This window comes from Dermochelys coriacea, chromosome 11 (assembly GCF_009764565.3).
Source record: "Dermochelys coriacea isolate rDerCor1 chromosome 11, rDerCor1.pri.v4, whole genome shotgun sequence".
Taxonomy (NCBI): domain Eukaryota; kingdom Metazoa; phylum Chordata; order Testudines; family Dermochelyidae; genus Dermochelys; species Dermochelys coriacea.
The window spans coordinates 62,281,298-62,303,339 of NC_050078.2; the positions used below are offsets into that span (position 1 = coordinate 62,281,298).

Consider the following 22,042-nt stretch of genomic DNA (forward strand, 5'->3'; position numbering starts at 1 on the left):
AAGGAAAGTGCATGAGCCCAGATGTGTTGAAAAGGACATCAACATAATAGTAAAGTATTGTGGGGCCATAAATTACAGGCTGTTGGCAATGATTTTGTGTGGCTGAAATACCAGTTTTATCGACCATTGGTAATGTGCAGGGCACTAAAGGGCTATTGTATCTGGAGAAGTGGGCATGTTAAGCCCACAGACTGGCTCTATGAATGGTGACTAGTATCCCCTGGTTTATATGTACTCCTAATAGATTCCAGCTACTCGCTGGCTTAATTCAGTGTGCAGCATGCCGGGGCAGCCATTGCTTCTACTCGCCCTACATTCAGCAGGCTGAATGTGTGAGGCAAAAAGAGAATGCTCCTTGCCGTGCTGCCCAGGACTGGGTAACAGGCTAGTGGGAACAGCGTCATCTGCCCTGCAGAGAGGTTGAAATTCATCACATATGCCAGTGAGCTAGACTGCAATTTCACTAATCCCCCTGTCTGACCCCCACCCCAAGAACAAGCCTCTGGAACTTGGATTTCAATGTTAATGAACTCAGGGGCTGCAATTGTCATTTCTACCCATAGGTGGACATAAGGAATGGGAGGAAGGCTCTTTGCCTACTCTCCCAACCCACTCACCTATGGAAACTCTATCAGAAATCAGTGAAATATCTTTCTTGGTTTTTGCTGTTCTAAGGATTCTCTCTTTATCATACTACTGTGATGAGATGACTTGTGGTATCTCCATAGGTACCCTGAACCTTCAGAATGGGGATTGTCTGGATTGCCAAATCAAAAGGTCCAGATCGTCTCTAACCATTTGAATCCCAAGAATCCCAATATTCTTCACCATTAACAGATGCTCCAGAATTTCTGTTGTTTCTTCTAGGACTGTCAACACTATCTTCACATGTTGGCTAAATCATTTAGTCTCTGCCTAATTTATTTAACATACTGGCTCTTTTATTTTCATTAATTGCTATGCAAAGCTCTGTAGTTCAAGTGCCCACCCAACTTGCTAACCTTTTCCAGCAAACTGAAAGTTCCATTTTATGTTTTTCTGTATAAGCCACTGATATGTCATTGGTTTCGTGGCAAAGATAGCTGTGTGCCAAATGGTTCTCTACAGTTTTAGGTTCCAGGTAGCCTTTGAAGACTGAAGCCTTGCAGAAGTTTGAGATGCATTTGTTTTAGGTTTGAAAAATTCAGGTTCCCCCACTCCATCCCTCGGCTATGCTGCACCCTTTCAGATTTTGAGTCTCCCTAAACTACTGATCCTTGGCAGCCACGCACTCTACATGGCTTCCCTTGTGCTTTTCATTTGTTTACCTTTCAGTTCGTACACATATAGGTTTTGGATCATTGCAAAATGGTTAAATCTGTAGAGATTAGCCCCTGCAGCTGGAGCTATCCGACCTGTGAGTAGCAAGGTTGTTATGGACAAATGTCAGTAAGAAAGTGGAGTATGAGGAAACACGCACAAATCTACTTCAAAGCTAAAGATCAAATCTTTCCACTTTTGCAAGGTTTTTTGCTGCGCTACTGGAAAAAGTTTATGCAAGATGAATCACTGATAGAAGTGCGATTTTGTTAGTTACTCACTATAACCAGAAAGCAGACTACGGTAGGAAGTACACTAGTAGGCTATTATTTTTTTCTGCCAGTGACTAGAAATGAGTTTGGAAAACAATACAGAAGAGCAATGTGCAAGCCTTATTTAGAGTCTGATAGTTACAAAGGGAAGGAAACACTGAAAACTGCTTATCTGAATGCAAGTGGATTGATTTTCACAGTTAGGAACTTTGAGCGAGAGCATCACATTATAGTGTGTTGTTATTCCAGCCTGAAGGGCGCACGGATAGTCTGATGTGGCCAATTTGATTGATGAGGTATTAGGAGGCTGCCATTTTCATGTAAACCCATTATCAGAGGGATAAAAAAGCCTAATGGTGTCGTTCATATTTTTACATGCATTCCAAGATCTGGGCACTAATTCTTCGTACATTTTTTAAAATTAAAGATGAAACATAGCTCTCCTTCCAGAATTCATAAGCCTACAACTAATAGCTCAGTACTGGGGGAGGGGTGAGGAATCAAGTTAGTCTTATTTGTTTTATTTGACTATTCAAGTGGCTGACAGTTTTGAAAGACAGCTGGTTTTCTAGTTATTATATCATCATGTGGCTTTTTCCCACTTGGCTTTTTGTTTCTAAAAAAAACTATTTTGGATCAGGCTGATACATTCTTATAGGTTGGAACTTACACAATCTGCTTTTTCACATACATTTCATAACCCAGGACAACATTGCATATGCTTCTGTGTAGGAGTGGCATTACGTTTGTACAGCCCCTTGCACAATGCGGCCTCAGGATGATACCATAATACAAAAACAAAAACAACTTGCAACAGTACAGCAGCTTGTAGAAGTTCACATATTGAGATCAATGTTATAGGCAGAACATATAAAAGTTCTTTGAACTTTTCTTTTAAAATAGCAAAGCCCTAGGAAATTATATTAAAAATACATTAAAGAACAATTACAGTCGCAGATTCAAGAACTTAAATTTAGGAAATGCCAAGTTTACAATTGCCTGGGCACCCTTCATCCTGCCCCCTTGTGCATATGATTGTGATACAGTCTTTAATTACATGATCACATGCTCTTTTTTCCACAGGACACCTGCTCACTCAGTGTATTGAACAGGATGGGTGCACAACCGGGCAGAGTGAAGATTGCATGGACAGCTGTAAATCTGGCACTTCCTTAACTTTACAATCTGAATAAAGTTCTTTTTATGTGATTTTTGTATCTAATTAGACATATGCTAACCTACTCACGTATAAAGCAGGGGATGTCTGGAATATGACAGGAGGCCTAGGATGCTTTCAAACAGCGGGTTTGATGCATAAACTGAAAATGCAGCTCAGATATTAATAACAATCCCCATTCTGAAAGAGATATGAGCGTTTCATAACAAGAACAGCACCTGAGATACATCCCCATTCTGTCAGCTTGCTAACCCACCTTTGACGAAGCCAGCAGCTAGGTGAATGAATACACACTGAACCAGCCCTCTCTCTGATGGGGCTGTTGTGAACATCATTAATTTGCTGGCTAACAAAAATGGAGGGTTCAGTGCAGGGGATGAGGCACTGTACACTGCCCAGCTTGCCAAGGAAAAGAAAGATGAGAGGTCTAAATTTAAGCCCAACAAGCCTCGCCAGTGCCACATTAAATTAGCTCTCCTTGTTGTGAGTCAAAATAAACTAGTGCTTCTATGGTGCTTGCTGTCCATGACAACCTTTGGGCTACATTAATCTCCAGCACCATGGTCAGACTCAGAGCTGAATTTTTGCTCATGAAAGTGATAAGGTAAGTTGTTGAAATTCAGCTGAACTGTTCCTGGGCTTCTCAGCCTTCCCCAGACACATGAAAATTGGCTGCAGAGAGGAAATTTTGTCTTTACTTGAGCAGTTCATCCACTCCCGGTGGACAGAGACATGGGCTGAAGTCCAGGGCAGAATGTTGACTTTGGGAGCGTTTACCCTGTTTGCTCTTTCCTCATTAGCAGCATGCTGAAGTAATGTAAAAAAAAAAAATATTATGAAGATACTAATTTGGATAGCTAGGAAGGGGAGAAATAATTTTTTCTATATGACGTTGTTTGAGTCCAGCCTATGTTTTTATGCAGTCCACCACTGGGAATGAGAGAGACCAATGGACAGGGGAGAGCTAGTAAAGGGTTAATGCAGAAAGGTATCCTAATTTTAAAAAACATGGAACTGAAACCTTATAACAATCCTTCAGGGGACAGAGAAGAACAAATCAACTGTAAGGTGCACACTATAAGGCAGGTTTCAGAGTAGCAGCCATGATAGTCTGTATTCGCAAAAAGAAAAGGAGTACTTGTGGCACCTTAGAGACTAACAAATTTGAGCATAAGCTTTCGTGAGCTACAGCTCACTTCATTGGATGCATTCAGTAGAAAATACAGTGGGGAGATTTATATACACACACAGAGAACATGAAACAATCGGTTTTATCATACACACTGTAAGGAGAGTAATCACTTAAGATGACCTATTACTATTATTATTGGGGGGGGAAGGAAGAAAACCTTTTGTGGTGATAATCAAGGTGGGCCATTTCCAGCAGTTGACAATAACATCTGAGGAAAGAACCACTAACTTAGAAACCTATCCTTGCAACAAAGCCCGTTGCCAACTCTATCCACATATCTATTCAGGGGACACCATCATAGGGCCTAATCACATCAGCCACACTATCAGAGGCTCGTTCACCTGCGCATCTACCAATGTGATATATGCCATCATGTGCCAGCAATGCCCCTCTGCCATGTACATTGGCCAAACTGGACAGTCTCTACGTAAAAGAATGAATGGACACAAATCAGACGTCAAGAATTATAACATTCAAAAACCAGTTGGAGAACACTTCAATCTCTCTGGTCACTCGATCACAGACCTAAGAGTGGCTATACCTCAACAAAAAAGCTTCAGAAACAGACTCCAACGAGAGACTGCTGAATTGGAATTAATTTGCAAACTGGATACAATTAACTTAGGCTTGAATAGAGACTGGGAATGGATGAGTCATTACACAAAGTAAAACTATTTCCCCATGGTATTTCTCCCTCCCACCCCACCCCCCACTGTTCCTCTGATATTCTTGTTAACTGCTGGAATTAGCCTACCTTGCTTGTCACCATGAAAGGTTTTCCTCCTTTCCCGCCCCTGCTGCTGGTGATGGCTTATCTTAAGTGATCACTCTCCTTACAGTGTGTATGATAAACCCATTGTTTCATGTTCTCTGTGTGTGTGTATATAAATCTCTCCTCTGTTTTTTCCACCAAATGCATCCGATGAAGTGAGCTGTAGCTCACGAAAGCTTATGCTCTAATAAATTTGTTAGTCTCTAAGGTGCCACAAGTACTCCTTTTCTTTTTCCTTACAGTGTGTATGATAACACCCATTGTTTCATTTTCTCTGTGTGTGTATATAAATCTCCCCACTATATTTTCCACTGAATGCATCCGATGAAGTGAGCTGTAGCTCACGAAAGCTTATGCTCAAATAAATTTGTTAGTCTCTAAGGTGCCACAAGTCCTCCTTTTCTTTTTACTATAAGGCAGGCTGTTCTTTCTTTCTCCAGCCACTATGCTACAAAAAAAGAGAGAAACCTTCTTACCTCAGGGAGTACATTTTACCCTTATGGGGCTCCTGTACACCCATGAGAAACCAACTGTACTTGGTGGTGGTAGTCATCTTAGATCACCTGTGTGGGCTTGGGACTATTGCTGATTTCAAATGAGAGCCCCCCTCAGCACCCTGTGTGGTAGGAATGCAACATGGCAGTTTCCCACTGAGGCAGGGGAAGATGCACTGTGTTTGGTTGTGTGTTGTTTTCTTTGGTTTGCCTGTTGTCTTTGTCTTCTCAGGGTGGCAGGTGTCACCAGCCCCTTCCTTCCGGTGAAGTGAGGCCAAAACAGCAAATTGTTTTTAACGGCAAAAACAAGCAAGCAAACAAAAATAAGATGTATAGAAAAGTTTAAAAACCCCAACCCTGTGGCAAACACCTCCCTGAAGAGGTGGAGGAAGCTGATTAGCTCCACCTCTTTTGGTTTCAGCCAAAGAACTATAAAGCTGGTCTCAAGCAGCTGGGCAAATCAGTTATCCTGAGCTTCAGCTCAAGTGAGTGTTGTCAATTAAAGCGAGGCCTTTGGAAGGGAAGCTCTGGAGTTTTATCGGTATTTAAACAACTGAAGATGCAGATAGGTGCCTCACTGGATTTTCAGAAGTGCCTCGGCATTGAACTTTTATTTGTTTTTAATAGCAGTTAGGAGAGTAGGCACTTTTGAAAATCCCACTGGACACCTATCTGCAGCGGCAGACACCTAAATACCTCTAAAAATCTGGATGGATATCTCCTGAACGGGTTATTTTTGCTTACAAACACACATATGCATACTTAAAATAAACATGCCATATTTTTGGAGGCAAGTTTATTTCTGCCTTTTCTTCTTACTGAATGAAATGGGTTTTTTGGTTTTATTTTTACCAGACTCTTCCTTTTTAAAATGATTTTTTAGTTAATCACTTTCTGTTGTAATTCTGTAGCCTGACTTTAAGTCATGAAGGCAGAGAGGCAAAATGAGGACAGAATATAAATAGTGAACTGTGCTTCTGAACCTTCCTACTGTGAAAGACGCAAACAGAGCAGTCACAAAAATAAGTTCAAAGAGTCCCTAGGTTACACAAAACACACCGTCTGTGGGGAAATGTCAGTTAGAAACGAGCAGCAGCAAACAGCTTTGTTTTCCTATTGTTGTGGCTTCGTACTGTGACGATGACACACAAAGATTAAGTGAAGCAGCATGAGCTCCAGTGGTTTATTGCTGCTATTGTCATTGTCAGTAACGAAAGGGGATGTGTGGGTGTCACCTGCAAAAAGAGGTTCTGTTTCCAAAAGGAAAGTATCAGTATCAAAGATCAGTGAAGACTAAATGGTCTTGTTTAATTCATACAATTTCCTTCCCTTCGCTGACCTATGGCACTGAATTTAGTCCCTGGATTTCCCTAGCTTCACCCTACTGGGAGAGAGAGACTTGAGCAACATCAAGTGCCTAGGACAACTGCAGAGTGTCAAGGTCATTTGTAAATCTCCAGAATGTGTTGGCTCCCACAACATGGAATTTGATTTTTCTTCCCCTTCACTCCTGCTCATCTATGAGGATTTGCAGCAAGAAAAGCTATTTCCAGTGCAATCAATTTATAGAAAAAACATTCTGTTCAGACTGTTATTCAGATACTTAGCAGGGACTGGAAGCAACAGGTCAATGCACTACAGCACAAGACCTTACTGATGGTTATGAATCCTCAGAGATGTATTTCTTGTGTGGGAGGGAGTCTTTATATATGTACACACACTTACAATTTGCCTTCTGCATAAATATGATAAGAAACAAAGGTTCCTATAAATAGTTTAAGAAGGATTTTAAAAAAAAATGTTCACTATTTAGGAAATTATTCTCTTTTTACCTTTTCAGGTCTCAGGTATCTTTCCATGTATGTTTAAGTTGTATAATATATTTTAAATTAATTAGGACTATGGGCCTGGACTTAAATGAAGCCAAAATATTTGTTGTCCAAGAACCAGATTTGAATAGTATGGGTACATATGGATCTCAGAATTCGGAGCATGGACCTGTCACATTTGGGAGAATTCAGGAATAGCATTTGCCTACTTTGAGCACTGATGATAGGTTCTTTACTTACATATTTGCAAGTGCGCGCACCCATGGAGTTGTGGGCCTTCTTGCTGCCTTCCACAGGGTTAGAGTGTGCATATGAGGGAGAAGAGAAACCCTTGTTAATTCACCATCTTGGATTCCAAACATCAGCCACAATGTGTACATTTGGTCTCAAATGCCACAAAATTCATGACGTTTGACTTACCTTTACTGTTTATTTCTCCTAGGTTGCCACCAACTTTTGAGACTCGAGAAGTACCAGATGATTGAAAAACAGTGAATTTATAGCGTCAGTATTTTAAAAGAGGATTTCTCCTGTGCCCCCTCCCCCAATTTGCCAAACTCTCTGTACCCCTGTTTTGAGGCATATTAACAACAGTCTCCCTTTTATCCTTAGCAAAATGGAAATGCTGGTGTCAATTTCTTTTTTATTCTTTTAGGGGAAGGAATTTCCTGTGGTTCATTTAGAACCACCAAAAGATTCATCCTTATGAAGAAACAAGGATTACTTTTGTGCTCCTCTTGATCCCCAGGTTTAGACCCAGCAAACATAGTGCCTCAATAATCCCTTTCACCCAAGCCGATTATCTGGATTTCACCTTTCAGACAATGAAGTTTTCTTCAAAAAATCATCATCACCACCCCTTTTCCTGGGTGGCTGCACATAACACTCTTGTTCAATACTCACTAAGAACCTGCTCCTGCAATGGTTTCTACAAATGTGTGACTTCACGGAATAGAAGGAATCCCATTGGAGTTGATGGGTTTACTCCCAGGAGAAAAGTGACACCTGTGCATAAGTCTTTGTAGGACTGGGGGCGACGTTTCCGTAGAGTAGCAGCCGTGTTAGTCTGTATCCACAAAAAGAAAAGGAGGACTTGTGGCACCTTAGAGACTAACAAATTTATTTGAGCATAAGCTTTCATGAGCTACAGCTTCAAAGTGAGCTGTAGCTCACGAAAGCTTATGCTCAAATAACTTTGTTAGTCTCTAAGGTGCCACAAATACTCCTTTTCTGTTTCTGTACAGCGTTTTTCTCCTTCATGTAAATGTTGGGTTGCTCATCTAGGTCAACGAGCAATTGGCACCACAAGCACAACACAAGCAATTGGCACAAACGAGCAATCAGCACAAAACAAAATATCAGAGCCAAAGAGCCACAAACAGTGGTAGGTTAAACCAATCTGGATCTGGATTGCATGGTGCGAGTCTCTATCTCTGCTCTCAAATCCTCAGTGACATTGTCAGATCAGAGCCTTATGGTTAGACTGCTCCAGGACTGGCTGCGTGTTCTTCCTGGAAACCAAACGACTCCTTTCTAGTGTTAGTATCTGTCTTGCAAGTAGCTCAACTGCAAAAAATAGTGAGGCACAAGAGAGAGGGAAAGGAAGTATGGAGGGACATCAGGCCTAACTCTCTGGAGGGAGACTGGGGTTTGGAACTGGAGCAAGGACTCTGCAAGAAAAGGGGCCCTAAAGAGCTGCCCACGTGACTCATTGTCACTGTGAACACTGATTTGGGTGACATCTCTTAAGTTATCCTTCCTCTTTCCGCTCAGATCAGTGAGCCCATTGCAGTCTGTTCAGACTGGACTATTTAATAATTATTTGTAGAAGAGCAGCACCTAGAACGTGCTTCAGCCCAATTTAGCACCCCATGCTGTACATATACATAGTAAGAGCCTGACTCTATCCCTGTCCCAAAGAGCTTGTTGCCCACACAGACAAGACCAACAAAGGGTGGAAGAGGAAAGAGAGAGGAAGTGACTCACCGAGGGTCACAGGGCAGGACAACAGGAGGGAATAAAACCCAGGCCGCTCAAGACCCAGGCAAGTGCCCCATCTACTAGATCACACTGCTTCAATGCTCCTCAGAGGTGAGCTATGCGCCACAAAGAAAAGGGACAGATCTGTGGCCTGATCCTGGCAAGCTCACTCAGCACACTACTGCTATTTCCCTTCCTTTGCCATAGCTCACAGCTTGAGGATGATCTTCTGAGATGCCCCCTACAGAACTTCAGTGCCACCTTCCTGCTCTGTGTTCTCCTCATTTCGCCCCATGCACAGAGTTACCACCTGGATTATTGCAGAGATTGTTTTTTTCTCCCTTTTAAATGTACTTTTGTGACAGTCACGAAGGCACCGATGGACTAGGTCTTGTTTGTGGGTTCTTGAGGGCCCTTGGAGGATGAGACATGGAAAGCTGTTCCAGGCTTGGAGCAATGTGATGTTAACACACATGCAAATTATAGCAGGTAACACAGGTGGCAGGGGGAGGGAAGCCAAAGAAAATCATCTCCCCTTTGACTCCCACAGAATAATTCATAACAGAATTAATTTGTGTTCCTGGGGGTAGGTCTTGTGATAATATTCATTGCACTTGATCCACAGCTACACAGACGTACAGTTCTATGTCATTCATTAGACAACTCTGGGTTGCCATAAGAGTTGGCACCCTGGCAGAATGTCTTAATTTATAAATGAGACTACACACATTGCCTCCAGTGGGAGTGAAGAAGCTAGTGGGCAGTCAGTGGGCATTGTAGTGTCTTCTGTTCTGGGAGAGTGGTAAAGTGCAGATGATGGAAATTCAAAGGTCTGAGTCAGAATGTGTCTGTGCCCCAAGGTCTGGAACAGGCCAAGACTGACTGTCCCTAGTACCTGTTGGGGAAAGATCGGGAAGATGCTTCCTGAAAAAAAACAGGGAGGGCAAGGAAAGAGATGTGGCTGGCTTAGGAGCTGAAGACCTGAATATATTAACCTGTTTTAGTCCTCATGTGCAGTATGTGTGTGCACACAGGTGAACAGTGAGTGTCTCCCTGTGTGTATGCTCACTATCTGTGTGCTGGGGAACTCAACCTGGAAGTATTTGCACACCAAAAAGAATGCCATGGTTGAGTGAAATTTTCAAAATCACCGATTTCTTGCAAATATATACACTGGATATTGACCAACAAACCCAGAAGATCCCAATGCCATCATCTAGAATGAGCACTACCTCCTCTGTTACTGTGCACACAGTCACTATTCTTACCTAGCTTAGTACCTGGCCCTCTGCAACTTGTACCAGTGAGTAGTTTTCTCATTACCAGCCTGATTCAAAAGCCCATTAAAGTCAATGGAAAGATTTATTGGAGTACGGGTATGGAACAGCTTCCATACGAGGAGAGATTAATAAGACTGGGACTTTTCAGCTTGGAAAAGAGACGACTAAGGGGGGATATGATAGCGGTCTATAAAATAATGAGTGGCGTGGAGAAAGTCAATAAGGATGTGTTATTTACTCCTTCTCCTAACACAAGAACTAGGGGTCACCAAATGAAATGAATAGGCAGCAGGTTTAAAACAAACAAGAGGAAGTATTTTTTCACACAACGCACAGTCTGTGGAACTCATTGCCAGAGGATGTTGTGAAGGCCAAGACTATAACAGGGTTCAAAAAAGAACTACATAAATTCATGGAGGATACGTCTATCAGTGGCTATTAGCAAGGATGGGCAGGGATGGTGTTCATTCCCTCTGAGGCAACTGGCATTGGCCACTGTCGGAAGACAGGATACTGGGCTAGATGGACCTTTGGTCTGACCTAGTATGGCCACTCTTATGTTCTTATAGTGGACAGGGCATTGGATTGATAGTCAGCAAACTTGGGTTTTATTCCTAGCTCTGCCACTGAACTTCTGTGTGACCTTGGGCAAGTCTCTTCACCTCTCTGTTTCTCTTCACATCTGTCTCATTTATTTAGATGGTCAGGTCTTTGGGGTAGGGACTGTCTCTTACTCTGTGTTTATACAGCACCTAGCACAGTAAGATCCCAGCCTCTAGGAACTACTACCATACAAACAAGAATTTAATTGGCTTTGGATCAGGCTGTCTCTCCTTTTCAAAACTAGCATCAGTTTTATTCCTGCACTGAGAACCATGCAATGAAAACGTATGGTCAGAACATGCACTTGTGTTGTTGCAGCAGATGCGATGGAAACACAAAAATCTTTGAGTGCCTCTCTGTGCTATTTTTACTTCCCTTTCAGTGGGCCTCTTATTTACCACTTAAAACACATCTGGCCTTAACTGCTTTAGTCTCACGACAGCTTATTTTAACTTTGTTATTTTATTTTTATTGCTACACTAGGCAGCCTCAAAGAAAAACCAAAAGAGCAATCTGAGTGGAGCATTATGTAACCCACGTACCTCATGTCAAGCCCCCGGAAACCACAAGTAAATCCCCTCTCACTGAATTCATCCAGTGTAGCAGCATTCTAGACTGCCTCTAGCAGAGAGGCAAAGTTCACCAAAGCCGTTGCCCAGAGCACATTTGCAGCATCAGTAACTTAGGGGGGAGGGGGATTCTAGGGGGTGATTTAATGGTCCAAACATATGTGCCATAAAACAGTCAAATGTATCTTCAAGGCAAGAGGGAACAGTGCTATTGATCCATCATAAACCAATACTTTGCCAGCTGCCGAATACGGGGAAAATCCTGCTCCCGACTGCGTAAGGCTCACAGCCCTGAAAAGCAGCAGAATGACATGGTCTCCTCTGAGGCAACTCATGGAGGAACTGCAAGCTAGCAGATGCTCTCTTGGCGTGCTGCAGGAATAGCTGGGTTTGCCGATTCTCAGTCAGTGGTGCCCCCCACAGCAACAGGGATTTGGCCAGAAAGAGGCAGAGCATAGCCACTAGACTGTCTGTGAACTGAGTGGCCCTATACATAATTCATATATATGGACAATGTATAAAAACAGACCTATGATCTCACTCTAAATGATCCCCAAATTTATCCCTATTTACTTTTTAAACTACAATACCCAGCCAGTCATCAGAGTCTATGAGGACTTTAGCCTCAACGGTATGTTTTCCCCATTTCTCTTGGCTTTTCTAAGTGCAAGGGCTCCACCCTGAACAAATAATAAAGGCTGTTCTCAGCAACTGCCGATCTGAGTGGGACAAGCCTAGCCGTGCCTAATGGAACAATCATGTGTGAGGAAACACGTTATTCCAGTGTCTCAGTCAGCCCTCCGCGTCACTATTCTCTGCAGGCTCCGTTGTGGAGGCCCACAATTGTGAAGTTTTCCACAAACCCAGCAGGGTTGATGTAGCCGCATGGATCAATGGTCCATCTGGAGTAGTCTCCTGTTTTCCGGATGCTTCACAGGGAGACATAAAACCTCCACCATGCACTTAAATGTGCAGAACTCCAGCATGGATGAAATGATTCCCTCTCCTCAGCTAGTGATCACCTTTTGTTCTTCAGCAGGAGGCGTACCATGTAGATCTTAGAATTAGTGTAACTGCAGATTCTAATTTTAACCCAATCAATTATTATTAGCAGTAAATATGCATATTATGGTGGCACCCAATGACTCAAAGGGGATTGGGGCTCCATTGTGCCAGGCACTGGACAGACATGGAAAGTGACAGTTCCTGCTTTGAAGGGCTTCCAGTCTAAAAGATGGACAGACGAAGGGTAGGGGATGGGGAAATGACATAGAAGCACATGAGCTCGGGAAAGAATTGGCCATGGCTTTGACTTCAGCCAATTGGAGCAGAAGCCACCAAAGCAGGGACTGCTGCATTATGGCGGGGAGCGGGGGCATGATGGGGGGGCCTCCACCTCTTTCCCCAGTACTCCTTGGATGCAGAGATGCTCAGGGGAAACCCACCCACTCTCTGGGGGCACTAGGATGGATCCAGGTGGTGCTTTCCCTCCCCAACCTCTTGAAGCCTTGCAGGGGGATGCTGCAGAGAGGAGTCAGCCAGATAGTCCAGGTGGTAGGAGCAGAAGCAGCCAAAGCAGGGAGCTGTGGAAGTCAGAGAACTTTCCACAGTTTTGACTGGACTTCCCCTGCCCTGTGCTGATTGGCTGTTTGCTTCAACTCCCTGCCCCCCTCCCCAAGTCACTTCACCTCCACTTCACTTCACACCTGCTCCTCTTCTCCCCTGCCCTGGCCCTCACACCGCCCTTTCCTTTCCATTTAACTGATCTCCTCGTAAATAACCTCTCCATTTCTCCCCCACCCCCTCGCCACCCAAAATTATAGAATAAGCTGCTATTTGCTGCCACCCATTGTTCACTCTGCTGGTGTATTCTATCCCTTCCCCCTGCCCTGGGTGTGGGACTGTTTGTTGTTCTGTGTTTGTAGCACAGTGGGGCCCTATTTTTGATTGGCCCTTAGGCACAACTGTAATAAAGATGATTAATAATAATAGTTGTATGTATTGTTGGATTGTTTTTTTTAATTTGGGGTAAAGAATAAGAAAGCAGGGAATGAATATGTGGAGAAAATTCTAATCCCTTTATTGATTCTCACTGAGCTCACTGATTTTTCAGCCAAGTCAAAGTTTAACTTGAAATCCATAGGACGAGGGGCCCAATCCATCTCTCAGCATATGTATACAGTACAAGTGCTATGGAGGCAAAGCTGCAGCCATGACACTATAGTGTAGACAATACAGTATGGAAGGGGTTTTTGCATCCCTGTAGTAAATCCAACCCCTAGAGAGGAGCTAGCTAGGTCGATAGAAGAATTCTTCCATCATGTTCACAGTGGGGTTGACCTAATTGTATCACACAGAGTGTGAAATTTTTCACAGCCGTCAGACAATAGCTAGGCTGACCTAAACTTCAGGTGTAGAACAGGCCTCAGTTACACCACTGTAAAACTGGAATAACTCCCAACATCTGTGGAGTTATTTAGGATTTACAGTGGTGTAAATGAGTGCAAACTTAGACTTTAGGTTACATGTTTTTCCATAGTAATTATTTTTTCCCTCCCTCTCTAGCATTCTGTAGAAGAATTCCTCAAGCTTTTGGTTAATTGGTTAGACATTCTCCTATAGGCACGTCCATTAACTTCTTCACTGCTTCAATGTGTCATTTCTGGAATTTTTTTTTCATATTGAGCAGTCATTTGTAAGCAAAGACGACAGACCTGTACTTAAAGATGGCAATAGTTTCTGGGCTGCTGTGAGATTTTCAGGAAAGTCGTCTGTGGCTTGGAGGTTGTTAAACTAGTTTCTAGGCATAACATAAGAACTCCAGGATTAAGCTGTTGGTTGATACAGCAAGTACCAGGAAATCTGAGGGCAAACATTTGGAAAAGAATCAAAGCAGCTCAGTGCTGAAATAAACCTGTTTCCCTTCCTTGCTTTCTGCTCCTCAGCTAAATTGTATGTAGAGGTAAATAGATAACTGTAAATAGATCTGCACCACTGTTGCAGAAGGGGAAATTTGATTGAATTTTCCTTTCTTCACAAGCCAGGCTGAATTCGAAAGAATTGCAGGGGTGTGACTGAAGGGAGTATTTAGGTCTGCATTCCCATCATGTCCTACAAGGAACTTAATTTTAGGATTGTATTGACTTCATTCAGCAGTGCCCATGGCCTATCTGTTGGCCACAATGAGTGATTCTTCTTAATAGAGTGTTCTGATAGTAACAGTCTCCTTTGTTGCAGGCTGCACTGGGAAATAATGAACCTTAATGGCATTGTGTTCTGTAGTCTCTAACTCATGTTGTTATCCATTGTCTCATAACAGAACCCATCCGTAGAAGAAGCTGCTGCTTAATTAGTTTCTATTTTCAGTGATAGGGAACCTTGCCAATAGGCTCTTGTTAATTTAGTATCAGATATGTTGTCTCAGTGATGCTCAGTTATTCAAAAATCTTTTATTTCAAATTACTTCCCCTCTTTGGAGCAACCATGGAGAGGAACACATCTTTCTTTTAGCACATCAGTATCCACACACATACTATGCTCTCAAATATTTTCAGCAGTATAAGGAAATCAGCTGCTGTGATGCTGAGTTAAAACAGAGGGTATAAGGCCCTGTGCTCTGCATTTGCAAGGGTTGATATCGCAAAAAGAAGAGTCTGAAAAATACCAAGTAGTAGTGTTTACACCACGATGAAAGTAATGTGATCTCACTAATTGGGTTATAAAATATAAATCACAGAGCCTGACAAACAATTCCCTTCTTCTCCAGTCCAAATTCTCTACTAAGAAAGTGAGCAATCCACTTCATGTAGAAGTGGTTTTCAAACTTCTTAGGCTGTATAACCCTTTCCAAATAATTAATCTACTGCATACCCCATCTGAAATAGGGTCATCATATGCCTATGATTAGCTTGCCAAGTCTTACTAAATAAAAATGTGTTGTCCGCCATTATGACAGATCATGTACCCGTAGGGGTACACATACCTCAGTTGGACAACCACTTGATGTAGAGCATTCTTTGGTAAGTACTGCATATACAGGTGAAGATGAAGTCCCAAAACACACTAATCTCTGAGTGAAATAAACCACATGGCCCATCAGTACCCATTTGGCTACTGTATGGGCCCTGAGAAAATATAAAACTGATAACAGAGAATGGAAAGATACATACAGAACATCTGTGTCTGAAGAATAAACTTCATTTACAGCAGAGGAAAAAATACACTCTTCAATGGATCAGTTGCTTTTGTGAAGCAACAAAACATGAATCAATATGGACTTCTGATTCCCAACTGACAAACAACTGAAAGTGATTTAAATAAAACAGGTTTCAGAGTAGCAGCCGTGTTAGTCTGTATCTGCAAAAAGAAAAGGAGTAGTTGTGGCACCTTAGAGACTAACAAATTTATTAGAGCATAAGCTTTCGTGAGCTACAGCTCAGTTCAAACTCCGACGAAGTGAGCTGTAGCTCACGAAAGCTTATGCTCTAATAAATTTGTTAGTCTCTAAGGTGCCATAAGTACTCCTTTTCTTTTTTTAAATAAGACAGGCACCAATCAGAGCCAAGCTTACCAACAGAAACCATTGCACCATACAAAGAGCTAAAGGGATAGATCTGGGCACAGCACCTAAAGAATTAAGTAAGTCATCAGGACATTGACTCCGTTAAAAGCTAGTGAGTTTCCTTATGTACCCTGAGAGAGGCCCAGCTGGGGCTTAAATGCTGGATCATCCTGTATTTCCCTGCTGAATAGAGAAAATCATTTGCAGAAGCTCTTATTTAAGAAGTCTTTAAGAGCACAGCCTGAAGTCACTTAATTTTAGTGGAGGGCCTGATTCTGGACCTCCATTCACATGAAAATGAGGAGGGGAAGAAAGGAGGGACATAAATTATGATAGAAGGCAAATGGAAGTTTCTGTGTTATTTTAAAGCTAAAGTGGAAAACCCATACGCATGTATGGACTGTTTGAATTTTTAGTGTATTCTGTAGCATATATGAGTTAACCGCAGGACCAGGCAGTTCCAGTGCGGCAGAACCTCACTACAGAGCTGTTAGTGATGTATGGTTAAGGCCCTCCCAAATTCATGGCCATAGAAAAACGCATCACAGACTGTGAATCTGATCTTCTGTGTGCTTTACCCTATACTATAAGATTTCCACAGGGGAGACCATGTTGTTCAAATGGGGGTCCTGCAGGGGGGTTGCAAGGTTATTTTGGGGGGTTGCAGTGTTGCCACCCCTACTTCTCTGCATAGCCCCTGGTGGCTGGAGAGTGGCAGCTGTTGGCCGGGAGCCCAGCTCTGAAAGCAGCACCCGCCAGCAGCGCACAGAAGTAAGGATGGCAATACTTTTACCATGCCGCCCTTACTTCTGCGCTGCGGCTGGCAGCGAATCTGCCTTCAGAGCTGGGCTCCCGGCCTGCAGCCGCCGCTCTCCAGTCACCTAGTTCTGAAGGCAGCCACCAGCGGAGCAAAGAAGTAAGGTAGCAGCCCACAACTCCCCCTATAATAACCTTGCAATCCCCCCAATCCTTTTTGGGTCAGGAGCCCTACAATTAAACATCATGACATTTCAGATTTAAATAGCTGAATCATGAAAATTTATGATTTTTAAAAATCCAGTTGACCAAAATGGACCATGAATTTTGTAGTTCCCTCTGTATGGTAAAACATTAACCTCTGATGCTCAGTGATTATTTAAACATGGCCTTTTTTTAAAGAAAAAGAGTGGATAGAGGATGAGCACAACTTCCCCCCCCCGGCTTTCACATTGGATACAGAGGGGGAAAAAGACTGTTTTCTCTTTTGGGAATTGTTGTTTCTCAGAAGGTTGCATGTGCACTATCTCTGTCCTCTGGTGAACAATGAAGATAACATCCTGCTGGGAAACTCAGAGATTTGCTGTGACAAAAATATGAAATTATTATTTATTTGTGTTACCATAGCACCTACAGCCCTAGTCATGGACCAGGATCCACTGGCAAAGAGCTCTCAATGAAATACAAAGGCCAGATCCTCAAAAGTTTTAGGCACTAACTGTCTTTTGAAGCAAGGGTGCCTAATAGCTTTGGGGATCGGGGCTAAAAAGGCTAAGAGAAAAACGTTGTGGGACATGGCACACTCTCTGGGCTCTCCCATTTCCTCATGTTAGAGCGCTCTTCTAACCTGGGCCTCTTGTTCCAATAAACGTTTTCCCCAAAAACATCAGTGGCTTTTAGTTGCTGCTTTGTCCATCCCCACTCTTCTCCTGCACTCTCTTGTTGGTTAGTGGTTGGCTGTTAGAAATCCATAGTCCTTTTGTTATCAACCAACAATGACCATATACCTATCCACTTCTGCATTGTCCTGTTCACATTGTGTAGTCACCCAGGCTTCCCTGGTGTGTCTGCTACTGTAGATTTTCATTGATATATTCAGACATATTTCAGCATATAGGACTTGCTTTTGAAAATATCAATAATTAAGCATGTCATGCTATCTCCATCTTAAGGTGACTGAAGTAACCACAAAAAGAAAAGGAGTACTTGTGGCCCTTAGAGACTAACAATTTATTTGAGCATAAGCTTTCATGAGCTACAGCTCACTTCATCGGATAGCTCACGAAAGCTTATGCTCAAATAAATTTGTTAGTCTCTAAGATGCCACAAGTACTCCTTTTCTTTTTGCGAATACAGACTAACACAGCTGCTACTCTGAAACCTGAAGTACCACACTAATGGGTACACGATAGATACAGAGAGTTGCCAGAGGAAGAACTTTTCATGTCACCTTACACTTGGTTCATCTCATCTCTCCTGCTAGGGCTGATGGTCCCATATGAGATCTTACAGTTCTTGGATTTAAACCCACTTCATGGCCCCTACTGGCCTCATCTCTAATGTTGGGCTGAAACCCTAAAATGACTTGGGCATAGACAAGAGAAACATCACGGCTGACCCTGTGCTGTAAAGGGGCAGGGGTTTCTCTTGTTAGCTATGGAGCGGGGACTAGAAGTGCCTTCCCCCAGCAACTTACATGGTGACTGGACAGCTCCTGCCCCCAAAGATCAGAGTGGTGATGGGGCCTTCCCCCCCTCATCAGAGGGTCTCTACTAAGAGAAAGGCTCCTATCTACTGTCATTCAGAACTATGAGTTTGGGAATTTAGCTATCAGGACAAGGGCTCATCACAAGTGTAGGATTTTGGTTGACTTCCATACAGCCAGATTGGGAGAGATGAAAAGGCTGGATGGAGCAGGCGTACTCACCTGACCCTTTCCAATCAGGCAATTCCCTCTGCTAAATTCACCTGTCTCCATGACATCAAAAGAGAACATTTTTTTAACAACAAAAATGATTTGCCCACATCAGTGACTAGCTATATTTATTGTCATTTAAATTGTTTTTATCTAGAAGTTGATTTTTAAAAGTGTCTGAACCTGGATAGAAACTATTTTAGATGTTCAAATGCCAAACTAACAAGAGATGAAGAGATTGTAACACGGAGAAGCCCCTGAATGGGTAACTTGCACCCTTCAGCCAAGATATATTTTGGAATGGGTTGAGCTAGTCAGTCCCCAGAATAAGATTTTTATAATGGAAATGCCAGCTGACTCATAACCATAGTAGCACATCTGCTCTGTTATAGTGGTTGTGTAATTGTTTAATGCAGTTTTTAACTCCGCCTATCAACCAGTTGCCTGTGGGCACTTTCACAGCATAAAAACGTGCAATTATCCAAACAAATCAAAATGCTAATGACCTTTCTTGAAGGGCAGATACAGCCCCAGTATGCATTACACGATCTCCTTAAAACACCCACCACAAGCCAACTTAAAACAAGGGCAGGGGACAGACCCCACTCTGGTGTAAATCAAATAGCTCACTGATGAACTGTTGCTGCTCTCGGATTTACAACCACTGACATCAGAGAACTGAGCTGATGTACTCCATGGAACTGTGCTGATTTACAGCAGCTGAGGATCTGCTCATAATAGTTAGAACATTTTCTTCCTAGCTCAAATGGAGTGCCTCCAAACTCTAGCCCCAAGTCCCAGGTATACCCAAACATCTCCCCCAGCCAGCTCAGGAAAAGCCTGGCAGAACATGTGGCTTTTGTAGCCTGCTGCTGAAGGCCACCAACGCTGGTCTGGCAAGCCAAGGCAGAAGCAAGTTCTAGCAGCTAAGGGTCAACAACAAGAATGCCTTGTCACCACTGGTCTCCCACTGGACTTAGATGGCCTACAGAAGTTACATAAACAGAGATGAGCTGTAGCTCACGAAAGCTTATGCTCTAATAAATTTGTTAGTCTCTAAGGTGCCACAAGTACTCCTTTTCTTTTTGCGAATACAGACTAACACGGCTGCTACTCTGAAACCTGTCATAAACAGAGATGAATCTGACAAATAGCCAGGACCCAAACCATTTAGCCTGCTTCAGTGGGCTGTGAATCAGACCCTTAGTGTTTTACAGGACAAAATCAACATAAACGACCCAGGAAATCAGCTGACAGTGCTGCGCTTGAATCACCAGTGTAATAATGTTCTTTGTGGGTAACATTGCTCATCTGGTGCTAACCATTCTGCACTAACTACAATACCCAGATGAGTTTAAGGTGTTGGCCCTGTAATCTAATCTCAGGGTGGGAAGGGCACAGATAAAACTTGTACTTACTCCCTTGACTCTCAGTCAATAGATTATAAATGTAACATTTGCATTACCTCAGGAAACTAAGTAGGGTTCTGACTAAAGAAATAGTACCTAAGTGCAAAACTGAGATCCAGATTCCAAAATCTCGACATTGTCTTGCTCCATTGGTTTGGTTGGTCTGTTATAGACATAGAGACAACTGGAAAATGTGGAGAATGCCTTTACTTTGTTCAGAGTAGGGGTTCTGGTCTGGTCAGTTGCTAATTTCAGTTGTTAATTTTGGTAGTCGCAGAAAATGTTTGGGGGGTGGGGGGAGGTCAAAATATACCAGATTTTGCTCTGGTGACCTTTTAAATACAAAAATAAAAGGCTCAGGCAACATGACATTTGGTTGAAAGGCAGAAACTATTGTGTTGCTGATGTACTTTTGGTTATTAAATGTTAAAAGGAAAAACCCTCTTAGAATTATAAAACAAACGGAGATTCTGAACATGGGCAGCCTGTCCGGTGTAGGGTGATTCAGAAAAAAAATGCTTCAAGAGTTAAGCGTGGCCTCTATTAAGAATACTGGCAATGCAAATATCCAAAATACTGTCCTGAATTTTAACCGTTCTCCTGTGAGACTTCACACTGCCGTCATCTTTTTAAATTGCCTCCCTGCTTGCACCAATGTCCATAGTCTTTTGACTTCTTCAATAATTGTAAGTCACTCTACACAAGGCAGGTTGATTTAAGTTGAAGGGAGCTTTTTTGTTTTTGTTTTGAATTCCCCAGATCAATTTTTTTTTCTTGAAACCTCATATTCTTCTGCAGCATAACTGGACAAAAACTTTAGACTGAGTTCTTGAACAGAAACGTCAGACTAGTGGAAATGAAATAAGAAATGTACATTTGTAGTCACAGAGATGAAGTTTTTCTTCTCAAAGATTTCAAGTTTGGTAAAATCATATATTCAGAAACTCTGGTTATATTTGGGGTTCATAGAAAGAAAAACTCTGGATTTTCATGAATTTCCTTGACTGTCCAAAACTGGTATAAATGCATTACACATAATTTCCACTCTTTGTCCTTTTAATAAGTGGTGATGAGCCACTGACCACCAGCCCATCCTTGCATCCTGGTGCCATGGTCTCACCACATCTGGCACATCATCTCCCCCACCCTTCCATGCTCTTGTCCTTCAAGGATCGGTAGAACTGGGTTCTTCTCTCCAAGCTGTGATGATTTAGGGATACCTCTGTAGGACTTCTGAATGCTGAGTGAGATTTTGAATCCTGTGTATCTATATCAGGTTGCAAACTCCATTCTGAATGTGCAGCCTTTTGCCTTCTCTCTAGTCTGTCTGTTTGCTTTTGTGTTGTCAAGTTTTCAGAGGGTGGTGGCAAACACAAAAGGAGAGTTGTTGCAGTTCAGTGCTTTGACTATTGAATGTAATTGCTCTAGAAAAAGGATGGGCTCCCAACCCAGGGGAACTGGATTAGCTCGAGGGAAGCCACCTTAGAATCAGTCACCTGGCAGGAGTTTGTGCTCATGTGGGAAAGCTGGCAAGGGCATGACACCTGATGCATAGGGCTGGAGGTTTTAAAAGAGCAGAAGCTGGTCTGTTCAGGAGTCATTTTCTTCCATCCATGAGGGAGAGACCAGGCATCATGTGATAGTCTGCATGCAGAGGACACTGATGGTCCTGACTCCCTGAGGATTCCCAAGGAAGGGGTGAGATAGAAAGGGATGAGTGTGGCATTTATTGTTGCATATGATCTATACTCTCCTGTGCTTTATTGATTAAGTATAAAAGAGCAGAAAGGTGTTAGACTGTGAGAAGTGTGTGCCTTGACTGCTTTACAACTATTGTGTGCTCCGGGAAGAGATAAACTGTAACCAGAAGCTTTATACCTTTGGGTTGGAGTTCTGGGAGAGAGTGTGTTTAAGTACTTGGGAAGAAGAAAGAT

General features: G+C 42.6%; 1 long non-coding RNA gene across 1 annotated transcript in view; it reads right to left on the reverse strand.

Annotated features, from left to right (window-relative positions):
- LOC122458184 overlaps positions 1 to 8,093 on the reverse strand; it is a 28,320-nt gene extending 20,227 nt beyond the window's left edge. Inside the window, exons 1-2 of the long non-coding RNA XR_006278089.1 lie at positions 7,939 to 8,093; positions 7,276 to 7,322 (exon numbers count right to left, since the gene is read on the reverse strand). This is a non-coding gene — a long non-coding RNA (uncharacterized LOC122458184). The remainder of the gene's footprint in view (positions 1 to 7,275; positions 7,323 to 7,938) is intronic.
- Between the last annotated feature and the right edge of the window lie 13,949 nt (positions 8,094 to 22,042).